Below are 20,372 nucleotides of genomic sequence, written 5' to 3'. Positions count from 1 at the left end.
TTCCAAGTAAGAAAAGAGAAGAAAATCAGAGAGCCTAACATGGTGGCGACATGGAAACTGGAATGGAATTAATCCCTATGCTATTTCTGGTCGGGAGAATTGGACTTGTGGGTCCAGGAAAGGCAAGATGAAGGGGCAGCACAGAGGGAAAGTGAGGCAGAGAGTAGAAGTGACCGCAGGCCCGCAACCTGAGTGGGAATTAGCTACAAGGCTTTGGTATTAGTCACTTATAATCCTGTCCTCTCTCTATGGGGTTCAGACAAGCATAAACAATTCTCCTCCCACTCAGGTTATTAATATGGCAACCCTGTGTAAAAAACAAAAAACCCACAAAAAGTCAGGCTGGGAGAAAGTTACTACTACTACTACTACTACTAATATTTATTTATACCCCGCCCTCCCCAGCCAAGGCTGGGCTCAGGGCAACTAACAAGCAATAATAAAAACAAGTTGAATGAATACAACTTAAAAACAAGATTAAAATACAACATTAAAATATTGAAACATTAAAATATTTAAATGCAGCCTCATCACAGGAGGAGAAAGGAAAAAGAAAAAAGAAAGGGGGGGAGGGGATCAAATTGGCTCCAAGCCAAAGGCCAGGCGGAACAACTCTGTCTTACAGGCCCTGCGGAAAGAAATCAGATCCTGCAGGGCCCTGGTCTCATGAAGCAGAGCATTCCACCAGGCCGGAGCCAGTGTTGAAAAGGCCCTGGCTCTGGTTGAAGCTAATCTAACTTCCTTAGGGCCCGGGACCACTAGGGTGTTGCTATTTATGGACCTTGAGGCTCTCCGTGGGGCATACCAGGAGAGGCGGTCCTGTAGGTACGAGGGTCCTAGGCCGTGAAGGGCTTTAAAGGTCAAAAGCAGCACCTTAAATCTGACCCTGTACTCCACCGGGAGCCAGTGCAGCTGGAAAAGCATTGGGTGAATATGCTCCCATGGCAGAGATCCCATGAAGAGCCTCGCTGCTGCATTCTGCACCCGCTGGAGTTTCTGGGACAGCTTCAAGGGCAGCCCCGCGTAGAGCAGTCACTAGAGTTAACTAGTGCAAAGTCAACTGACGAGCTTTAAGGGCAAGTAGGGATTTCTATGATTTCTTCTGTCCTAGACCAAAATCTGAAACGCTACGTAGAGATCAGCAAACCTTTTCAGCAGGGGGCTGGTCCACTGTCCCTCATACCTTGTGGGGGGCCAGGCTATATATTTTTTTAAAAAACAGAACAAATTCCTATGCCCCACAAATAACCCAGAGATGCATTTTAAATAAAAGGACATATTCTACTCATGTAAAAACAGGCTGATTCCCAGACCATCCGCAGGCCAGATTTAGAAGGCGATTGGGCTGCATCCGGCCCCCGGGCCTTAGTTTGCCTACCCATGCTCTAGAGTAAGAAAGTTGGAAGAGACCACAAAGATAGTCTATTCCACCCCACTTGCCAATGCGGGAAATCCAGCTGCACTTTGTACTGTATTTTTATTTTATTTTATAATTTTTGATTAGCGTATTTTTCACTCTATAAGACGCACCAGACCACAAGACGCACCTAGTTTTTGAATATTCTGAATCTCAGAAGCCAGAACAACAAGAGGGATCGCTTCGCAGTGAAAACAGCAATCCCTCTTGCTGTTCTGGCTTCTGGGATAGCTGCGCAGCCTGCATTCGCTCCATATGATGCACACACATTTCCCCTTACTTTTTAGGAGGGAAAAAGTGAGTTATAGAGCAAAAAATACGGTATCTTAATGTACACGAACTTGACAGTTTATAAATATTCTTATAGATATATAAATCTCCTATTAAAATATCTCTAGAATATCATAAGCAGTATGCTAATCAGAAATATGCTGCCTGTCCTAAAAACTTTAAACAGACTACACACTAGACATTCAAAAGCAGTGGCCCCATAGCATCCATACTGCAGACACCTATCAGAAATAACAGCTGTAGCTTAAAAAAAATTTATGTCTTTATTATGTATTTTATGTATTACGTATTTTGTGTTCCCATTTTGTATTTTTACCGTATTTTCTGCTCTATAAGACTCACTTTTTCCCTCCTAAAAAGTAAGGGGAAATGTGTGTGCATCTTATGGAGCGAATGCAGGCTGTGCAGCTATCACAGAAGCCAGAACAGCAAAAGGGATTGCTGCTTTTACTGCGCAGCGATCCCTCTTGCTGTTCTGGCTTCTGAGATTCAGAATTTTTTTTTTTCTTGTTTTCCTCCTCCAAAAACCAGGTGCGTTTTGTGGTCTGGTGCGTCTTATAGAGCGAAAAATACGGTATGTTGTGAACTACCCACTGATCTTCAGGTGAAAGGCAGTTTATTGTTGTTATTGTTATTAAGTCAAAGTTAAACATTTTTCAGCCCCACTGATTTAGGGGAAAGTTTAAGTACATTTAAAAATGTAATTTTTGAAAATCAACGGGATTTAGAAGTGTTTGTTTTTAGTAGAATTGTGCCCATTACAATTATCTTTAAGAAGCTTTCTTCTCTGCTATTTTATTCTTTCTCCTCTTTCCTCACGTTTCTCATGTGCTTTTACTACTTTACAGAACCATCAGAGCTTCCCCATTATCCTCATTTAAATGCCCCAGGGTAAACAGTCAAATATTGGTGCTCCTGTATCTTACTGAAAACCCCTCTGACTGGAGGTGGGTGGGTTTTTTTTCCAAGAGAGCATATACTAAGAAAAGATCCTTCAACAACCCAATCCTACCCCTCTGTGGGACTTTTCTGCTGGATCTGTTTGCGCCTAGAGACCAATTAGCAGCTAAGGCACAGCTGATGAGAATATAATGAGGAAATGGAAAGAGATAAACCGAGCTCTAGGGGGAGAAAGGAGTTTGACAGGGAACTGGAACTTAAGCTGGTGTAAAAGAAGTCTTCAGAAAACTCTTGATAGACTTGCAGACTGACTCAAATTGAGAATTAACAAAGCAGTAGACTCTTGCAAGGGAGAATTTGCACACTGGCCAAATTCCATGTTTTTCATTATTGCCTCACATTCAAAAGTCTAAAACGACAGATTCACAGTTCAATAGGAACTGTAACAAAAGGCTTCTACAGTTCTAAAAGCTGAACTGTTCCAGTGTGCAATTCTAAATAAGAACAGATCAGGCCAGTGGTCTAGTCCGGCATCCTGTCTGGCCACATCACAGATTGCCGCAAATAAGGGCCTACACAATTATTGGGAAGAATGGTTGAATAAATTATAAGAAAATGAAGGCCAACCTTTTCCCTCACAACATCAGCTCATCTTTGCCAAACAAAGCAACCATATTCAAAGGCCAGACAACCACTCCAGGTTGACATTTCAGCTAATGTACACCACACTGTACAATCTACATGCAATTAAGTGTGGACAATTCTTCGTTAATCGTGAGTAATCTACTTTGTGGTGCTTTACAGCAGTGTTTCCCAACCTTGGGCCTCCAGCTGCTTTTGGACTACAACTCCCATCATCCCTAGCTAGCAAGACCAGTGGTCAGGGATGATGGGAATTGTAGTTCAAAAACAGCTGGAGGCCCAAGGTTGGGAAACACTGCTTTACAGCATGAGCTTTAAGTCTATGCCCTCCCCTTCCATAGCCATTTAAAACTCTGCTCAGCTGCGGACTCAACACCTCCACTTCCTCTTACTTTTAAAAAAGGTAAAGGTACCCCTGCCCGTACGGGCCAGTCTTGACAGACTCTGGGGTTGTGCGCCCATCTCACTTAAGAGGCCAGGGGCCAGCGCTGTCCGGAGACACTTCCGGGTCACGTGGCCAGCGTGACATCGCTGCTCTGGCCAGAGCCAGAGCCAGAGCCAGAGCCAGAGCCAGAGCTGCACACGGAAACGCCGTTTACCTTCCCGCTGGTAAGCGGTCCCTATTTATCTACTTGCACCCGGAGGTGCTTTCGAACTGCTAGGTTGGCAGGCGCTGGGACCGAGCAGCGGGAGCGCACCCCGCCGCAGGGATTCGAACCGCCGACCTTTCGATCGGCAAGCCCTAGGCGCTGAGGCTTTTAACCCACAGCGCCACCTGCGTCCCCCTCTTACTTTTACTATCTGTCAAATGGAGCTGCAAATTTTGGCCTTCCAATCCTTGTTAGCAGAATTACAGAGATGATGTACGTGAAGCACATCGAGCACTGAAAATCCATACCCTTTATAAACAAAAAAACAACAACAAAAAACCCAAAAAACAGTGTTCCCACATAATGTCTGCTGGAGAACCAATAACACCCAAGAACTTGATTTTGTTTTGCTTTAGCAGTAAGAGCAAGCTAATGCTTATTTAAAAAACGAGACAATACATTGTTAATATTCAGTGCCAAGAAATATATAATACAAATGCATTACTTTTGTCCCAGTTTATGTCCAAGGCAGACAGGACCCCCTCCTCCCCAAAACTAGTTTCCAAAAACGGAACGGATAACACATGAGTAGGAAAAACAATTAAATCTCAGTTAAAATCTGTGGAGCTCTGGACAACTTGATCACAATAAGGAAATTTTGCCCATGGTATGACTATTTTCTACCTTCCCATTTTGACTCTCTGGCACTCTATCTGCATAACCTAGCAATTCCAAAATATACACGCGCTTTTACTCTCGCAAGATTGAATGTATTGCTCTCGGCTGTACTTGAGGGACAATTCCAACAAATTCCACACGAAAAACACTTACGTCCCTGTGGAGATGGAAGTACCGAATCGGTGGCGCATGCCCTTCTGGCTTGTACTCTTTATAAAGACTTGAGGAATGAGATTATCACCCCTCTTTTATTGTCCATTCTGGGTCACCCAACCACTGCCATGGTGTCCTTTCTCTTGGCAGATCAAGATGAGCAGGTGACAGCAAAGGTTGCAAGGTTTTTAGATGGGGCAATTAGAACAAGATCCACTATTTGACTATTGAGTCAAAACCCTAAAATGTATTTTATATAATTGACTTTTTGTTTCTATTATTTGTATTCCTTCATTGTGAGTTCCGGCACCTCTTTTTCTAGGACAACAGCACTGTGTACGGGCTTAAAACACCTATCAACGCATTTCCTCATTTTTAGATGCATCCCTTAAACAAGCATGTGGTCCATCAAGCTACCTGAGGGCCTCCTTAATCCTCCTGCTTTGCTGAACACCTAGAACTACAAAAATGAGACAGCTGTCAAGGTGGCAGGCCACCATGCAAGGCTGGTGGGTTGGATTCAGTTTTCTTGCTGGAGAGCACTGTTGCAGTGTCATTTTGTGTGTCCTCACCCAAGCACGTTACTCAAAAAGCTGCATTTTGCCCAGGAAGACAAATACTTGTGAGGACCTAGCAAACTAGGAGAAGGTGTATTTGAAAGTTTCCTGTCAAATCCCTCTACTGAAATTGGAGAGGCCAGGGGGTCTGGTTTTTACATTGGCTCCCAGTACGTTTCCGAGCACAATTCAAACTGTTGGTGCTGACCTTTAAAGCCCTAAATGGCCTTGACCCAGTATATCTGAAGGAGCGTCTCCACCTCCATTGTTCTACCCGGACACTTAGGTCTAGCACCAAGGGCCTTCTGGCAGTTCCCTCACTGCGAGAATCCAAGTTACAGGAGGCAGAGGGCCTTCTTGGTAGTAGCACCCGCTCTGTGGAACGCCCTCCCACCAGATGTCAAAGAGAACAACTACTACCAGACTTTTAGAAGACATCTGAAGGCAGCCCTGTTTAGGGAAGCTTTTAATGTTTGATGCATTACTGTATTTTAATATTTTGCTGGAAGCCGCCCAGAGTGGCTGGGGAAGCCCAGCCAGATGGGTGGGGTATAAATAAATTATGATTATGATTATGATTATTTTCGTTGCCATGCGAGTCAGATGAAGTAATGCAGGTACTGGGCCTGTACTTGGAGGAAGAAATGGGCTGGATGAGGGGTAATAAACTGAGGCTGAATCCCAATGTGATAGATGGAGCTGCATTCCTATTGAAAGAGCAGGTGTATAGACTAGGGGTACTCCTTGATCCAGGCTTGTCACTAGATGCTCAGGTCGCTTCCAAAGTACAGAGTGCCATTGCACCAGCTGTGACTGACTCGACTCACCAGCTATGGCCATTTGTAGACTGAGATAACCTAGCCACAATGACGCATGCTATGATAACCTCCCACTTGGCTTACTAAGACGCACCTTACACATTGGAAATGGTCTGGAAGCTACAGTTATTGGAGAACACAGCTGCCAGAATGTTGACTGGAGGAGTTAGAAGGGATCATGACACTGATTCTGAAAGATATATAGTGGCTTCCTATTCATTTAAGATACTGACAAAGAAGTTAGGATCCAGACATATGAAGGAACACATCTCCCTGTATCAGCCTTCCCAGGTCCTTTGCTTTGCCCTACCACGGTGGATATACACCAGGCGGTGTCACACTGTAGGGTTTGCTCTGTGGTGGCATCCTGACTAAGGAATTCTCTCCCATTCCTTACCTAGAAACATGAGTGGAGTCAACACTTAGGTCTTCTCTTGTTGCCCAAATGCCCAATCTGTTTCACTGGCTTCTGCCACGATTCTGGGTGTTTGTATGGATGAACTTTAAATGCTGTGTTTTAAACCTGAGTTTAACTTAAAATTGTTTAGGGAAGTTTTTAATGTTTGAAGTTTTATTCTGTTTTTAGTGTTCTGTTGAAAGCCACCCAGAGTGGCTGGGGAAACCCAGCCAGATGGGCAGGGTAGAAAGAAAAAGTTGTTGTTGTTCTTGCTGCTGCTGTTTCAATTATGTTGCAACCAACCCTAGGATCACTAAAGCTAAAGAAGATACTTAAGAAACAAACAAACATTAGCAGGAAACATCCTGAGATGCTTAATGACCAGCATTCCTCCACTTCCTAATCTAGTAAAAGCCACACTTTATCACCTATTGATTAACTATGAAGAGCCCTGAAATCTCTAGTATGTTTTGTAAAGGTAAAGGTAAATGGTCCCCTGACCATTAGGTCCAGTCATGGACGACTCTGGGGTTGCAGCGCTCATCTCGCTTTATTGGCCGAGGGAGCTGGCGTACAGCCTCCGGGTCATGTAGCCAGCATGAATAAGCCACTTCTGGCGAACCAGAGCAGCGCACGAAAACACTGTTTACCTTCCTGCTGGAGCGGTACCTATTTATCTACTTCCACTTGGGCGTGCTTTTGAACTGCTAGGTTGGCAGGAGCTGGGACCGAGCAACGGGAGCTCACCCCATGGTGGGGATTCAAACCGCCGACCTTCTGGTTAGCAAGTCCTAGGCTCTGTGGTTTAACCCACAGCGCCACTAGCTTAATTCCACCTAAAGCCTAGACCCTCCCTCTGTTAAGCAGGAGGGAGAAAATCACCTCCCCTTTCTGTATCTAGAAATCAACACGGCATGATCGCCCTACTCTTTGGTGAGTCTTTGTCATCAAAGCTATAGCTGGGTCCCTCTCAGACCCCAAGATTCCCCTTAGATATCCCCAGAGAAACTCTACAAGGCAGCACAAGTGATTTGATGTCAGAAGCAGTTTTATATTTCTTTGATGGGTGCCTGGTCTTTCATCTCCGAAACCTTGAAGTCCCGGTGTTCCCACAAAAGGATCTTGCTGGAATAAACAGCTTGGCTGAATCAGGAATCCTGGCTTTGGTGCTCTTTTTCTGCACTCCCATTCCAGCGGACTCCGTCCAGGAAAGCCTTGCCATAGCCAATGACAGTCTCCTCTTTTTTACTTTCTCTTTTGGACCTTAGCCTAATGTGAATAGTTCCTGCACTGGACAGAGCATATGGAAGGAAAGGTACAACCCTCATTTTCTCTTGATGGATTTTCAGTTTCTATGCAATACCCCCCCCCCATCCAGTTTTCCCCTGTAGCCTCTGTGGCTAAATACAGCATCACTTTTCCTTCTTTTCTTTCCCTCCTATCCACAGTCAACTGTCACACTGGAATTTTGCTATTCTCTCCCAATAATCAATCAATCAATCAATCAATCATGTCATTTGTATGCCATATCAACAGCAAATTATTATAATCAGTGCTATTTTTCTAGAAAAATAGGTGCCAGAGCTCACCATGAACTTATCCCTTGTTCTCTTAGAATGGTACCTGAGAGGTGCCAGAGCTGAGCTCCAGTAAGCTCCAGCTGAAAAAAAAAAAGAGTCCTGATTATTATGATGCTGCTTTCCCAAAGTTAAAACCATGCTCAAGGCAGCTTACAACATATAAACAATCATATAATTACAAAGATAGCAAAAGTAGTCATTAACAATAAACAAAATAGCAGAAGTACACAACCAAATCAAACCGTTTCCACATAAAACATAAGATCCAAAACAAAAATACAAAAAACAACAACATCAGCAACAGCAACAAACCCACTCCCAACAAAACCCCAGCCCAAGACTCTGTTCAGCAGTCTCTGCTTTTGTAGCTGGAGTCAGTCAAGGCTGCCTTCCCAGGCCAGATGGGAAAAGGCCTGCAAGGCAGGGGAGCAGGTCTTCTAGGACTCACAGCAAAGTCCTTTTCCAGGAGTTCACTTCTAGAAAAGCTCTGATGCTATCTCAGTCTGTCCTTTACAAGGGAACTCCACTACCTTGACTAAACAATCAAAAGTTACTTGCACTTCACTCCTGCGTATTTGGAAAATGTGTTAATATCTGGGCCAGCAATGCCTGCTATAAGCAGCCTGTCTTCCAGCAGAACAGAGCCAGGGTTGCAGTGGAAAATAATTCCCCTAGAACATTTACATTAATGCCACCCCCCTTTTTTGTTTTGTTTTCCATAAGGGCTTCATCCTTGAACACAGAGCCATAGTCCATATAGAGGGTGACACATGTCAAAGCAAGGGTGGTAACAGTTTGGTGGGTCCTTACATTTTACAAGCTTTCCACATGTGAAGTAAGCCTGAGACTAGAGAAGGGAGAAGCAACATTTAAACCACATGGTCCCTCCTCTCTACCCACCTATTTTTGTATACCTTGGTTTGAAACCCCAGGGCTTCCCCTTTGCTGCAAAAGTCTCTGCCCTTTGCGGCTGTCCTCAATCAACATACATAAATTAAATAAAATGTGGCTGTGTTCTATGTCACTGTTAAAAATACACATGCTGCTTGCTGGGCAGGGTGACCACCAGCCAGCACCAATATGACTTGATCCACAATAGCAGAACATACCGTCATTCTGCCACAGCGTGACTGAAGGGTGAGCCATCTGTTAAGAAGCGTGGTGCAACAGGAATACATCTTGTAACATTCACATCAGCATTTAAGATCTTTCTTTTTCAGTGTTGGGGCGCAAGTCTGCCTAGAAGCCACCGCCTTTGACCCAGAAGTTTTGCATTTTAATTACAAGTGCATAAAAACTGATAAGTTGTGTAGGCAACAGAGGTGCTTGCTCCACAAGCTCCAGAGCTGAGCCTGGGCGCTAAAGGCAAAAACCAAGGCACAAAAGCAGGCTGAATTCTCCTTTTTCTTGGCAAGGGACTCCAGAAAGTCAGAAACGCTTTGAGGCTTTCTTGTTACCCTGTTGTTTGGAATTTCTCCTTCAATGAAAAGAAGAATGAATGTGCATACTAAGGTCTCCAAAGCAGTGCACCACAGAGCAGTAAAAAAGAAGAAGTAATATCTCATAAGGTTGTGCTTTCAATTTCTAATAAATCCAGTATTGGGGGAAACAGGTCTCTTGGCTCTGTCTTGGCATATTTACCAATGTGACACAGATTCTCCCGTCTTTCATTTGCTAGTTCTGCAGCTTCGAATACTCCAGCCACTACTCTGAAATCCTCAAATATCACCCTCCTGTTGCCAGAATATTGCTCGTGGCTGTTCCTTTTTTTACTTGATTTTAGCAGAAGGAAGCCTACCTGGGGCCCAATCTAAGGAAGGATAATTAAGCAAAACAATTGACTAAAAGCACAGGACCCCAAGGGAAAGGTACTTAACTATGATGGCCAGTCCTCTGATTGCTACTGTGACTTCTTAGCCACAATACATAAATGCCATATTTCCCCCCTTTTCTTCTTACCTAGCCAAGCATTTACTTAATCCTCCTTTTGCCCATCTTTCATACATCCCCCCTATAATCTCTATCCTGAAAGCAGAACGAGTAATGGTAGATGTCATTTCGCTCACTACTCCCTTGGGAGACTCAGTGGTTTGGAGTTGTCAGGGGCAGGCCTTGGTAATACAGTGTCCCGTGCAAGGCCAAAATTTGATACACACACCCCATAGCCCTTGGGATGCCTCCCCAAAGTCACTTTGGGAAGGAGGTGTGAGGCTCTGGCAGCATCCTAGAGTCCTTCTTCCTCCTTCCTAAAGCTGGGAAAGCTTTGGGAGGGAGGCAGGGGGCTCTAGGACCCTGCCAGAGCCCTCATGCCTCCTTCTGCTTACTAGGCTAGGGAACTGGTCATGCTCCCCTAAATCCGCCTCTGGAGTTGTGATCACTCTGTGGGGGAGGGGAAAGAATGTAGGACACCAGCAGAGCATATGCTTTGCATGCAGAAGGCCTCAACTTTCATCCCCAGCATCTCCAGGGAGCCTAGGAAAGATTCCACACTGGAATTGTAGAAGGTAAAGGTAAAGGGACCCCAACCATTAGGTCCAGTCGTGACCGACTCTGGGGTTGCAGTGCTCATCTCGCTTTTGGCCGAGGAAGCCCGCATACAGCTTCTGGGTCATGTGGCTAGCATGACTAAGCTGCTTCTGGCGAACCAGAGCAGCGCAGGGAAACACCATTTGCCTTCCCGCTGGAGCGGTACCTATTTATCTACTTGCACTCTGATGTGCTTTCAAACTGCCAGGTTGTCTGGAGCAGGGACCGAGCAACGGGAGCTCACCCTGTCGCAGGGATTCGAACCGCCAACCTTCTGATCGGCAAGTCCTAGGCTCTGTGGTTTAACCCACAGCGCCACCCGCGTCCCGGAATTGTAGAAAGCCACTGCCGAACAGTGTTAGTGGGTTGGGACCCACTAACCGAGTTGCAACGGAAGCACTGCCACCATGCAAAGATTAAGAAATGGGTCCCCAGATGCACGCTTGGGTTAAAGGCGGGTCTGAAAAGGTTGAAGATACCTGGTGTCCATTTACTGAGCAAAATGGACCAATGGGTGACTAAGCATAAGGCACTTTCCTATTTTCTATGAATGAGACATGCCTTCACAATTGTACTCATGACACAGAGCCATCATAATGTGAAGAATGGAAATGCTATCCTTCTGGAGAGGTAGAAGCCAAAAATATGAGGTCCCACCCTATCATTCCAACGCTGTCCCTGTTCAACCAAATACAGACGCTCAGCTCACAGAATTGCACTGGCCAGAATTAGAAACAACCATTGTATGCTCTGAACATAAGGAGCTTTTCCCCCCTTAGTCGTTGATGATAACAAGCTTTTGGCTTGACAACTCTCTAAATCAAGACCTGGAATCAAATACTGCATCAGGAAATGTGATCAGGAAGAAAGATGCTTCTCACATCGGTTCATGTTCCCAGATAATTGAAAGCTTAAATTCAAACAGGATGCAGCTTAAAATATATTTCAGTAAGGACTGGATGAACAAAGAATTTCCATGAACAAAAGCAGGTCCAAGTTGTGTTTGTCAAGAGCTGTACTTGTCCAAGTGTTGCAGCAGTATTTTAACATCAGTTTTTATTTGTAGGTAAACACACATACACACAAACACACACATATATATGTAGTCACAAATGACTGACCCTCAGAAGTATTTTTAATTTATTCTCTCTGTGTATTTTCTCTTAATACGAGAGGGGGAGAGCAATTCAAAGTTTGTCCACGATTTGCTGTGTACAGGGGTCTTCCCTGCCAAACAGATGGTGCTGTCAGCTCTGACAGGACTTTTCACTGGTGGGATAATGGGAGGCAGGATGACTGGAAACCAGTGGCTTCCTCCCAAAACAGGTGGCTACAGTGCTGGGGAGGGTGAACCAGGATTTATATCTCATTGCTATTTTAACTAAATGTGAAGAATGGCATAATTGAAAAGTCTGGATCCACTGAAAGCCACAAGCATCCGCAAAACGGTTCCCAATGATTCAGCAAAATTGCTGGCTAAAATTCTATACCCAAGCAATCCTTTCCCACTTACCTGGAAGCAATTCTCATGTATGATAATTATTTGAGCATTGGTGTCAATGGGAACTAAGTGCCACTAACTTAGGGATCCAACCCTATGTATTTTTCAAGCATAAAATGTTTCAGTTAATGTTGCATCATTGTGAACATGCAAAGCTTAAATCACTGAGTTATATGGAACTCTGTAACAAGGGCCTCATTGGTAAGTGGTTGCCTAAGGAGAGCACTGTTTTCATTAAGAGGAAGCACATTTATCTACACAGAAATAAATGTCTATGAGGCCCTACCTCTTGCTGACACACACTGTACAGAGCCAAATTATAATGCCCATGAAGCAACAGCTGTCTGCTCCGAAATAAATATGATCAGACTTGAACTACTGTTTGCTGTTTTCATTCCTCCATTGAGACAGCTCCAACCAGACATTCTAAATCCATCACAGAGTGGGGAGAAGACTGCTAGCTCAATCTCTCAACCAACTTCGCCATCATCCTTCCTGACTCAGAGGCAAATGTCTGCAGACCAAATGCCTGGTCTTGTGTAGGTTCTCCACAAGATTTAGAACCATGAAGGATCAATGTGATGAATGCTTTAAACTGGTCCCCAGAACACCCAATTAGGTGAACACAAACGTATTTCCTCATCAGATCAAAGCAAATGACTTCTTATTAAGAAAACTGTTTTAAAAGCCTTACCAAAGCTTTCAAAATGCATTTGCTAAATAAATTCCAGTGCTTTAGAAATTGTCTTGTACGGTTTTTAAATCACTTGCTAGAAATTCTAGAAACTTCATTGAATTCAGTTGATATTCTGTAGAGCATCTACCATTTTGAAAATCCATATGACCAATTCCCCCTTTTCTTTTTGTGGAGAAAACTCCAAGCCCAGTGAAATATGTGGAAATATTCTTATTGTTCTGGTCTCTAGAATCAATGAAATCAGACAAAGGGATACACAAATATTTCAAAAGTGGCATTTAACAACTCTATAGAGTTATTCTTCCCCTTTCCCCACACTGCAGTTTGACAACAACAACAAAACCGGCTTTCCACCAAGGGTCTAATCCTGACAAAGCTAAGTACTTTAATTTCCCATATGATTTAAGTATATGTTTCACTCTCCCACTGAAATCAATGGGATTGAAAAATGCTTCACTTGGTTGGATCATGCCTTCATTTTTTTCAAACACTAGCCTTGTTCAGAAATAATCTTGAGCTATAAACTATAGTTTATAGCACGAATGAGCTCCAAGCAACCCACAAATGATAGCCAAGGTTTGTTCTTGTTTGGGGAAAACAAACTACGAGCCCAGGGTTTACATGCCATGCTAAGTCAAACCATGGCTTAGTTCCCTCAGTGCAGCAGCAACACAGGAGTAGCAAAGTGGTTGAAATTTTCCGAGTGTGAACAAGCATGCTTGCTCGTTCACACTAGGCCAAAGTTTGACTTAGTGTTATGTGCAAACTGAGCCAGTATCTTTTTGATACGCATGGCAAGTTGCTATATCCTTCATTTTTTTGATCAAGTAACTAAACTCATCAAGGCCAAGGAAATTTCCCCATAAATAAGGCAAAGCAGACTTATGTGATTGCAAAAGTAGGCAAACTACATTAAATATGAATTAGTATGCTACCCTTTTTTAGTGTCAAATGGAAATGTGATCATCTTTAATTTTTCAGTAGTTTCCAATATTTTGTCTTCAGATGAGAAAGGACTGAAATTTTCACTTGGCTTCTGTTCACCTTCAAATCACCGATGGCATGCTAATAAAGCTTCTGAGCTTCTTGAGGGTATTGGCTTAGGACTGTTAACCTGGGATGCTTAGTTGCTGATTGAGCTAATCAGCAATACACCTCACTAATAATTTCAGGTTATTAATGCACCAACATGAGGCTTGCACGGAGCAAAACACTCCACCAGAGTTTGCACAGAACAAATAACGATCCTGTTGTTGTTCATACAATTGCTTATCCTGGGTTAAAAGAGCAGGAAGTCAACAGTTCCTGACTATGTGATTTCACAACTCACTTTATCTTCCAGTTCATCCCTTGAGTGTGTAAACAAACCAAGAGCTAAAGTGAATTAATGGTTTGTGATCCCAGGATAAATGATCACATAAACAAGCCCTCCATTACAGATGGCCTTGCTTTCCAGAGCTGTTTCAGATGCTTCCCATTTGAGCGACTTGCAGTGCAATCTATAATCATTATATTAATATTTATTAATTTATTTATACCCCAACTTGCTTGACAGATCTACTCAGAAGACATCTTATTGAGTTCAATAGGCTTTACTCTCAGGTAAGCAGTTACAGCTTTAGCTTGGTTCAATATACAATGACAAGCACAAAAGATACAAACTGGCCCAAGACACTTGACACTTTTGAGCCAACTCCCTGTTTAAAGCACTACAAACTCCAAACCCATTTTTATTTCACTCTATCTTAAATCACAGTTCATCATCTGAATATATACTTATTTCTTGCAGTTAAGGTTATATTTGAGGCCTTTTTTAAAGCACTATGAAGAGAAACTCCTGACCCATCCCATCTTTGTCTGAATATATCCATACTTCATTTGAATCAAAGCTCATCAGATAAATACATGCTTATTTCATTTATTGCAATTAAATCTTTATTTCCATTGCCTTCTTCTTCTGGCACAACATGTGACTTACTAGTAATCATCTTTCTCAACATCAAAAAGCTACAATTATGATTTCTGCAGTCTCACTCGGAAAATAGATCACTCAAGGCCCAAACAGCACAAAATGTTAAATGTCTCCCGAGAGGTAGAAGTTCTTAGCAACTTAAAGGCAATGGAAATTTAGGCTGTAGCTGGTGTATTTTTTTCTGCTGGAAGACAAACAGAATATTACTCATTGTTTTCAGAGGTCAGAAGGACCAAGTCCAACTTTAATTTTGAGTGTAAGCCACAGTTTCTTGAGGTCAGTGGCAAAGCTCCCATTCACATTTAGGAACCTGGATTTCACCCTTTACAGTATATCATTACTCTTTTAAGAGATCTTGGATTCTGTAAGCAAAACAAAACCCAACAAACTTATCTGAACACATATTTCACTATCAAATATTATTTGAAGCAATAGAGAATGCAGAATTGGTCCAAATATTCCTCCAATTATTCTGGCTGTACTAAACTGGACCTAATACAGAAATATCAGAAACTGATACTATGTGGCTGAAGTAGGAGCGAGTCAGTTTATAAAACAGGTTACATATTCTGGTCTTTGTCAACAAACCACACACTTATTCACATCTGTAATTTACAGTCCAGTAATGGAAGCCAAAAGCAAAAGTTAAGCATGCAAACCATCCTGTATCCCATCACAACACATTTCCAAGATTCGAGTTCTCAACAGGCCACAACATGCACCACACAAGACATGGAAATGTTACAATATCACCAGAATCTGTTCTGCCTCAAGTTTTGGTTTAATGTTTTCCTTTTGTGGGTTCGATATACTTTCGTTTGTATTTTAAAACAGGTTCCCGCTACCTCTTGTGTGGCATTTCAAATTTTATTTTATATTGCCCTATTTCTTAAGTAGTTTGCCAGTTTGCTCCACTCTCCCAAGTTAGCAAAACACTGGACCAAAGCGCACATTTCATTTGGCACAGCCTTGCTGTGTGCAAATATAATCAATACACCAAGGGTGGGGAGTTTGAGACACATACATAGCAATGCATTACACACAGAGAGAGCCAGTTTCTACTTGCTGAGAACCTGTACTATGCACAGCCATAGAATTTCTCTCCTTAGTTCCACATTTTAAGGTCACGACCACAGCGTCCCAGCCAGAGCATGCCACTATATCACCCATTTCTGATTTTTGGGATACGAACTCCCCACCCTTCCTCCTCTACTACAGGCGTCACCAACCACTGGAAGAAGGGGGTTAGTTGGCGAACTGCACAAATTTCAAGAAAAGGGGGGGGGGACACACACACCACACCCTCCCCGCGTATGAAAGTGAAGTTGGGAGAGGGCTCTTTGCTAACCTCCCCCACCCGAGGGACAGGGGATTCGAGCGCCTTACCGGGTGCAGCGGGGTGACTCAGGCGGCGTGGAAGGCGAGGCGCAGGCGGGCATGGAGAGCTGCAGCTTTGCCGAGCCTTTTTGCGCCTCACCTGGGAGTCGCTGCTGCTGCTGCTGCTGCTACCGCAGCCCGGATCACAGACCTGGCTGCCATTTGTTGCGCGCCTTCCCGGGGACGACGCAAGCGAGGCATTGGAGGGAGGGAGAGAGAGAGATCCTTTCCTCCCCACGATCCCGGAGGAGAGTCCGCTCCGTAGCAACCGATCCGGATTAGAAGGGTTTCCCCGCTGGTTTTGGGTCTCCCCCACCAGCAGCAGCAGCCTTTTTTCAGTGTGGCCAAATCCCAAGGCAACGCGAGGCGCTCTCCGCCGGCTGCTCGCTCGCTCTTCGCCTCATGGTGCGCGGCGCTGGCCAGCCGGAGGGCACGTCCCGATCGCCCGATCGCTTTCCCCGATCGCCCCCCGAATGCTGATCAGCGGCGGCGGCGGCCCCAGCAACTCGGCGGCGTCCTGCAAAGCCGGGCGTGGCAAACCAAGCAGAGCAGCGCCTTGCAAGAGACAGGAGCACATGCACGACTTCGATTCGCTCTGCGGAGCCGCGGGGAGGTTGCGGGAAAGGGGTGGGATCGAGTGGACTCGATCGCCTCGTGCTCTACAGGTGCTGCCGCCTAGGAGATCGAGGGGGGGCTCCTACACTGGGCAGCCAGCCCCCCTCCCCAGCCATGGGGGGCTTTTCGCCCTTGGCAGGGAGGGCGCTTTGGAGACGCGATCGGGGAGATGACTTGCTTTGGGCGCGCCAGATCCCCCCTCCCCCAGCTCCACGGCCGCGAGAGTTTCTCGGGACGTGCAGGCGGAGAGTCACGGACTCCGGGTGTCTGGCGCGATCCCCGCCCTCGCCTTGCTCCTGGGAGCCTGGGCGCGAAAGAGGCGAGGCCGTTGTGCCGCTTCCTGAATGGGCACCTGATCTCTCCAGGTCCCTCTCCCTCTCCTCCTCCTCCTCCTCCTCCAGCCCGGGAAAGGGTTCGCGATCTCGGGCAGCGATCACTTCTCTTCCACCCAGGCATGTCAATCCATGACCCGCCCGCCGATCGGCCGCTCTCTCTTCTCCGAGAACACGTCCTCTGCCATGTACTCCGCGGTTACTCCTGGTTTACTCAATCTGGGCAGCTCCGTTTTCATTCCAGGCACCCCGGGGGAGGCGAGGGGGAGGTGGAAGGATCTCCTCGGAAGAGATTTGCTGCTGGGGTTGGGCGTCCGACCCTCTTGCCTCTGCACCTGCTAAGGCCAACCTCCCGCGCCCCCCCCAAAAAAAACTCCTGCTCCTGTTGCGCTTGCAGCCTTGTCATTCAGGGACACCCCTCCACCCCACCCCACGGTCCCCTCTGGCTGTAGATCCCCGTGGAAAATACTACGTGCTGCCCACCGAACTATGGAATCGGTACCAGCCCCAAAAATGTGGATTTAGCAGCCTCATTTCCCAAAGATGCAGCTTTATCGAGGCTCCAATCCATTCCGGTTTAAAAACGGGAGTTGTTGGGGTGGGTGGAGGGGAGGAAAGCGGGAAGGAAATGGGGTTTTGATGTGGGGGGGGGGGGTGGATTTGCCGCCGGATGGGAGAATTCGGTTCCGTGACGGTGGCGCCTCGTGCGCAATCCTTTGGGCACCGGATTAAATCCGCGCGCATCATACCCAAGCGCACTGCGCCCGAAGCTTCCCTCCGCGTTTTTCCATTTTTATCAACTTTAAAAGGCGTGTTGTTACGGTGCTTGGGGGGGGGGGGGGACGACGCCTAGGCAACGACGCCGTTGAATCCTTGCCTGCCACGGATTCCAAACCGCTTGTCTATATAATGCATTCAGAGGCGTCAGGCTCCCCCCAACCCCGACCCCCCCCCCCCCAGCCCTTCCCTGGGAATCAATGGTCGCCATGGGGCGGCGGAGAGAGAGCGCCTATCCCGGGCAGGAAATGCAACAGGCGGCGGCGGCTTACCTTCCTTTGCCCAAATCTTGCGCCTGCCCGCCTGACCATATAAGCAGAAGAGAAGCAGTGGGCGCTTTTTTCTCTCTTCCCCTTCCAGAGGGAAGAAATGGCTACTGGAGAACGGATCCCGCTCGCTTCTGCCTGCCGAAAGGAGCAGCTCCGAGGCTCTCGTGGGGCCAAAGGAGGCTCTGCCTTCGAGTGGCTGAAAACCAAAAACCCGCCACGAGGGAGGGCTAGAGCAAAGGCTTAAGCGGGGTAGAAGGCCCGGCTCGGGGTCAGCATGTCTAGGACAAATAGAGTCTAAAGACCCTCTGCGCTTCTGCACAGCTTTATTATCTCACGCGTAGGCAATTAATTAATTAATTAATTAATTAATTTTTTATTTCTGCTTTTCAGATACAGCGGTACCTTGGTTCCCAAACTTAATCCGTTCCGGAATTCCGTTCCAAAACCAAAGCGTTCCAAAACCAAGGCGTGCTTTCCCATAGAAAGTAATGCAAAATGGATTAATCCGTTCCAGGATTTAAAAAACAACAACCCCTAAAACAGCAATTTAACATGAATTTTACTATCTAACAAGACCATTGATCCATAAAATGAAAGCAATGATCAATGTACTGTACTATTGTAGATGATGAAAAGTAAAATTATTTTTTTCCTCTTACTGCACTGATGATAGTCATTGTTTGGATGGGGTGGGGGCTTTTATCCATTTCTGCAGTCACACAATCAGTAGCTGTACTGGGTTCCAGTAGCTGTACTGGGTTCCAGAGAACCAGTGTGGTGTAGTGGTTAAGAGGAATAGACTCGTAATCTGGGGAACTGGGTTCACATCTCTGCTCCTCCACATGCAGCTAGTCACACTTCTTTGAAGTCTCTCAGCCCCACTCACCTCACAGAGTGTTTGTTGTGGGGGAGGAAGGGAAAGGAGAATGTTAGCCACTTTGAGACTCCTTCGGGTAGTAATAAAGCGGGATATCAAATCCAAACTCTTCTTCCACACAGTCACAAAAACAAGTCATAAAAACAAAGTCACAAGTGAGTCCCATAAAACAAAGAACAAGTTAGTCACAAAAACGGAAAAGCCACACAAACAGAAACGTCCCAAAAAGACACTAATCACAACCATGCCACACATTTAAATCATATTTGAATGAAAATGCCCATCAACTTGGGGGGGGGGGGCGGCTCAAATATTTTATTGAGGCGAAGGGATCTCAACCCCCAGGAGTTGACTCCTATGGGTCACATTCACAACATACCTTTAAATCACATGGCTTCCCCCCAAAAGAATTGTGGGAAGTGTAGTTTGCCCCTCAAAGAAGCTGCAGTTCCCAGCAACTTCGGCAAACCAGAGTTTCCAGGATTCTTTGGGAAAGCCATGTGCTTTAAAGGTATGGTGTGAATGTGACCAATAGAGGGGCCAACTCCTAGGGGTTGAGATCCCTTCACACACACCCCATAAAATATTTGAGGGCTCTCCCCCCCCCCGAAAAAGTTGATGGGCATTGCTATTCAAGTGGTGTGCTTGTAGCATGTCACGTGATCAATCAGGATACAGGGCAGGGCTTGTCTGCCCCCCCCCCATATTTTATACAAGTTGGCGCCCCTGAATGTGACCTCACAAAAGAACAAAATATTACAGTACTAGTTAAAAAGACAATAAAAGTGGGCGCAAAAATCAATTCAATCAAAGCGCAAACAGCAGCAACTTGAGCGTTTAAGATATTTAGATGTCATAACCTTTAGATTTTTGCTGTTGCTTCAGATCGCTGTAGCTTCCAGACACTAGCATCCTTGGAATTTTAAGACTGAAGGGAATTCTCAAAGGTAAACTGCTGCATTTGGTTTTAAAGCAAAATGGTTGTTTTTTTACTAATCAAAAGGGTAGCTTTTTTGAAGACAAGCTGCACTACAAGCAACAAATATTGTACTGCCCAGGAACCAATTATCGTGCTGGGAACATAATTACTGTATTTGAGTACAGTTCAAGAGTATGTTATTGATCATTGCAGGGAGAAATCAAACATAATGTAGGCTAAGCCAGTTCACCAGTTATCTGTAGCGTTCAAGATAATTTTTAATTTTGGTAAATACATTTTATATATCAACGTCCTATCCTGCTGTGCTAGGCAAAATAACATTCTGTTACTGCTTCCGTGGTCAAAGTCAAAATGAGGTTTTTGCCACAGTTGTGGGGATTGGGGAACCAGATGCACCCCCCCATTTACCTTTAATTAGTTCCTAAACCCAGTATACAAAGTCATTAAATCTTAAGGCACATCAGAG

At 45.2% G+C, this 20,372-nt stretch overlaps 1 protein-coding gene across 5 annotated transcripts in view; it reads right to left on the bottom strand.

Annotated features, from left to right (window-relative positions):
• The window catches only part of LRRC3B (leucine rich repeat containing 3B), a 67,468-nt gene extending 49,201 nt beyond the window's left edge, over positions 1-18,267 (bottom strand). For 3 of the 5 annotated variants that reach the window (XM_079947437.1, XM_079947439.1, XM_079947440.1), the window contains exon 1: positions 16,106-17,563. The gene's annotated coding sequence lies outside the window, so the exon portion shown is untranslated. Of the gene's footprint in view, positions 1-16,105; positions 17,564-18,092 lie in introns of those variants that run through there. The other 2 variants (XM_079947438.1, XM_079947441.1) reach the window with 1 other exon arrangement.
• Positions 18,268-20,372: the final 2,105 nt, after the last annotated feature.

This window comes from Podarcis cretensis (genome assembly GCF_951804945.1).
Source record: "Podarcis cretensis genome assembly, chromosome: 12".
NCBI classification, from domain to species: Eukaryota; Metazoa; Chordata; class Lepidosauria; order Squamata; family Lacertidae; genus Podarcis; species Podarcis cretensis.
This window is presented reverse-complemented; position numbering and strand designations above follow the sequence as displayed.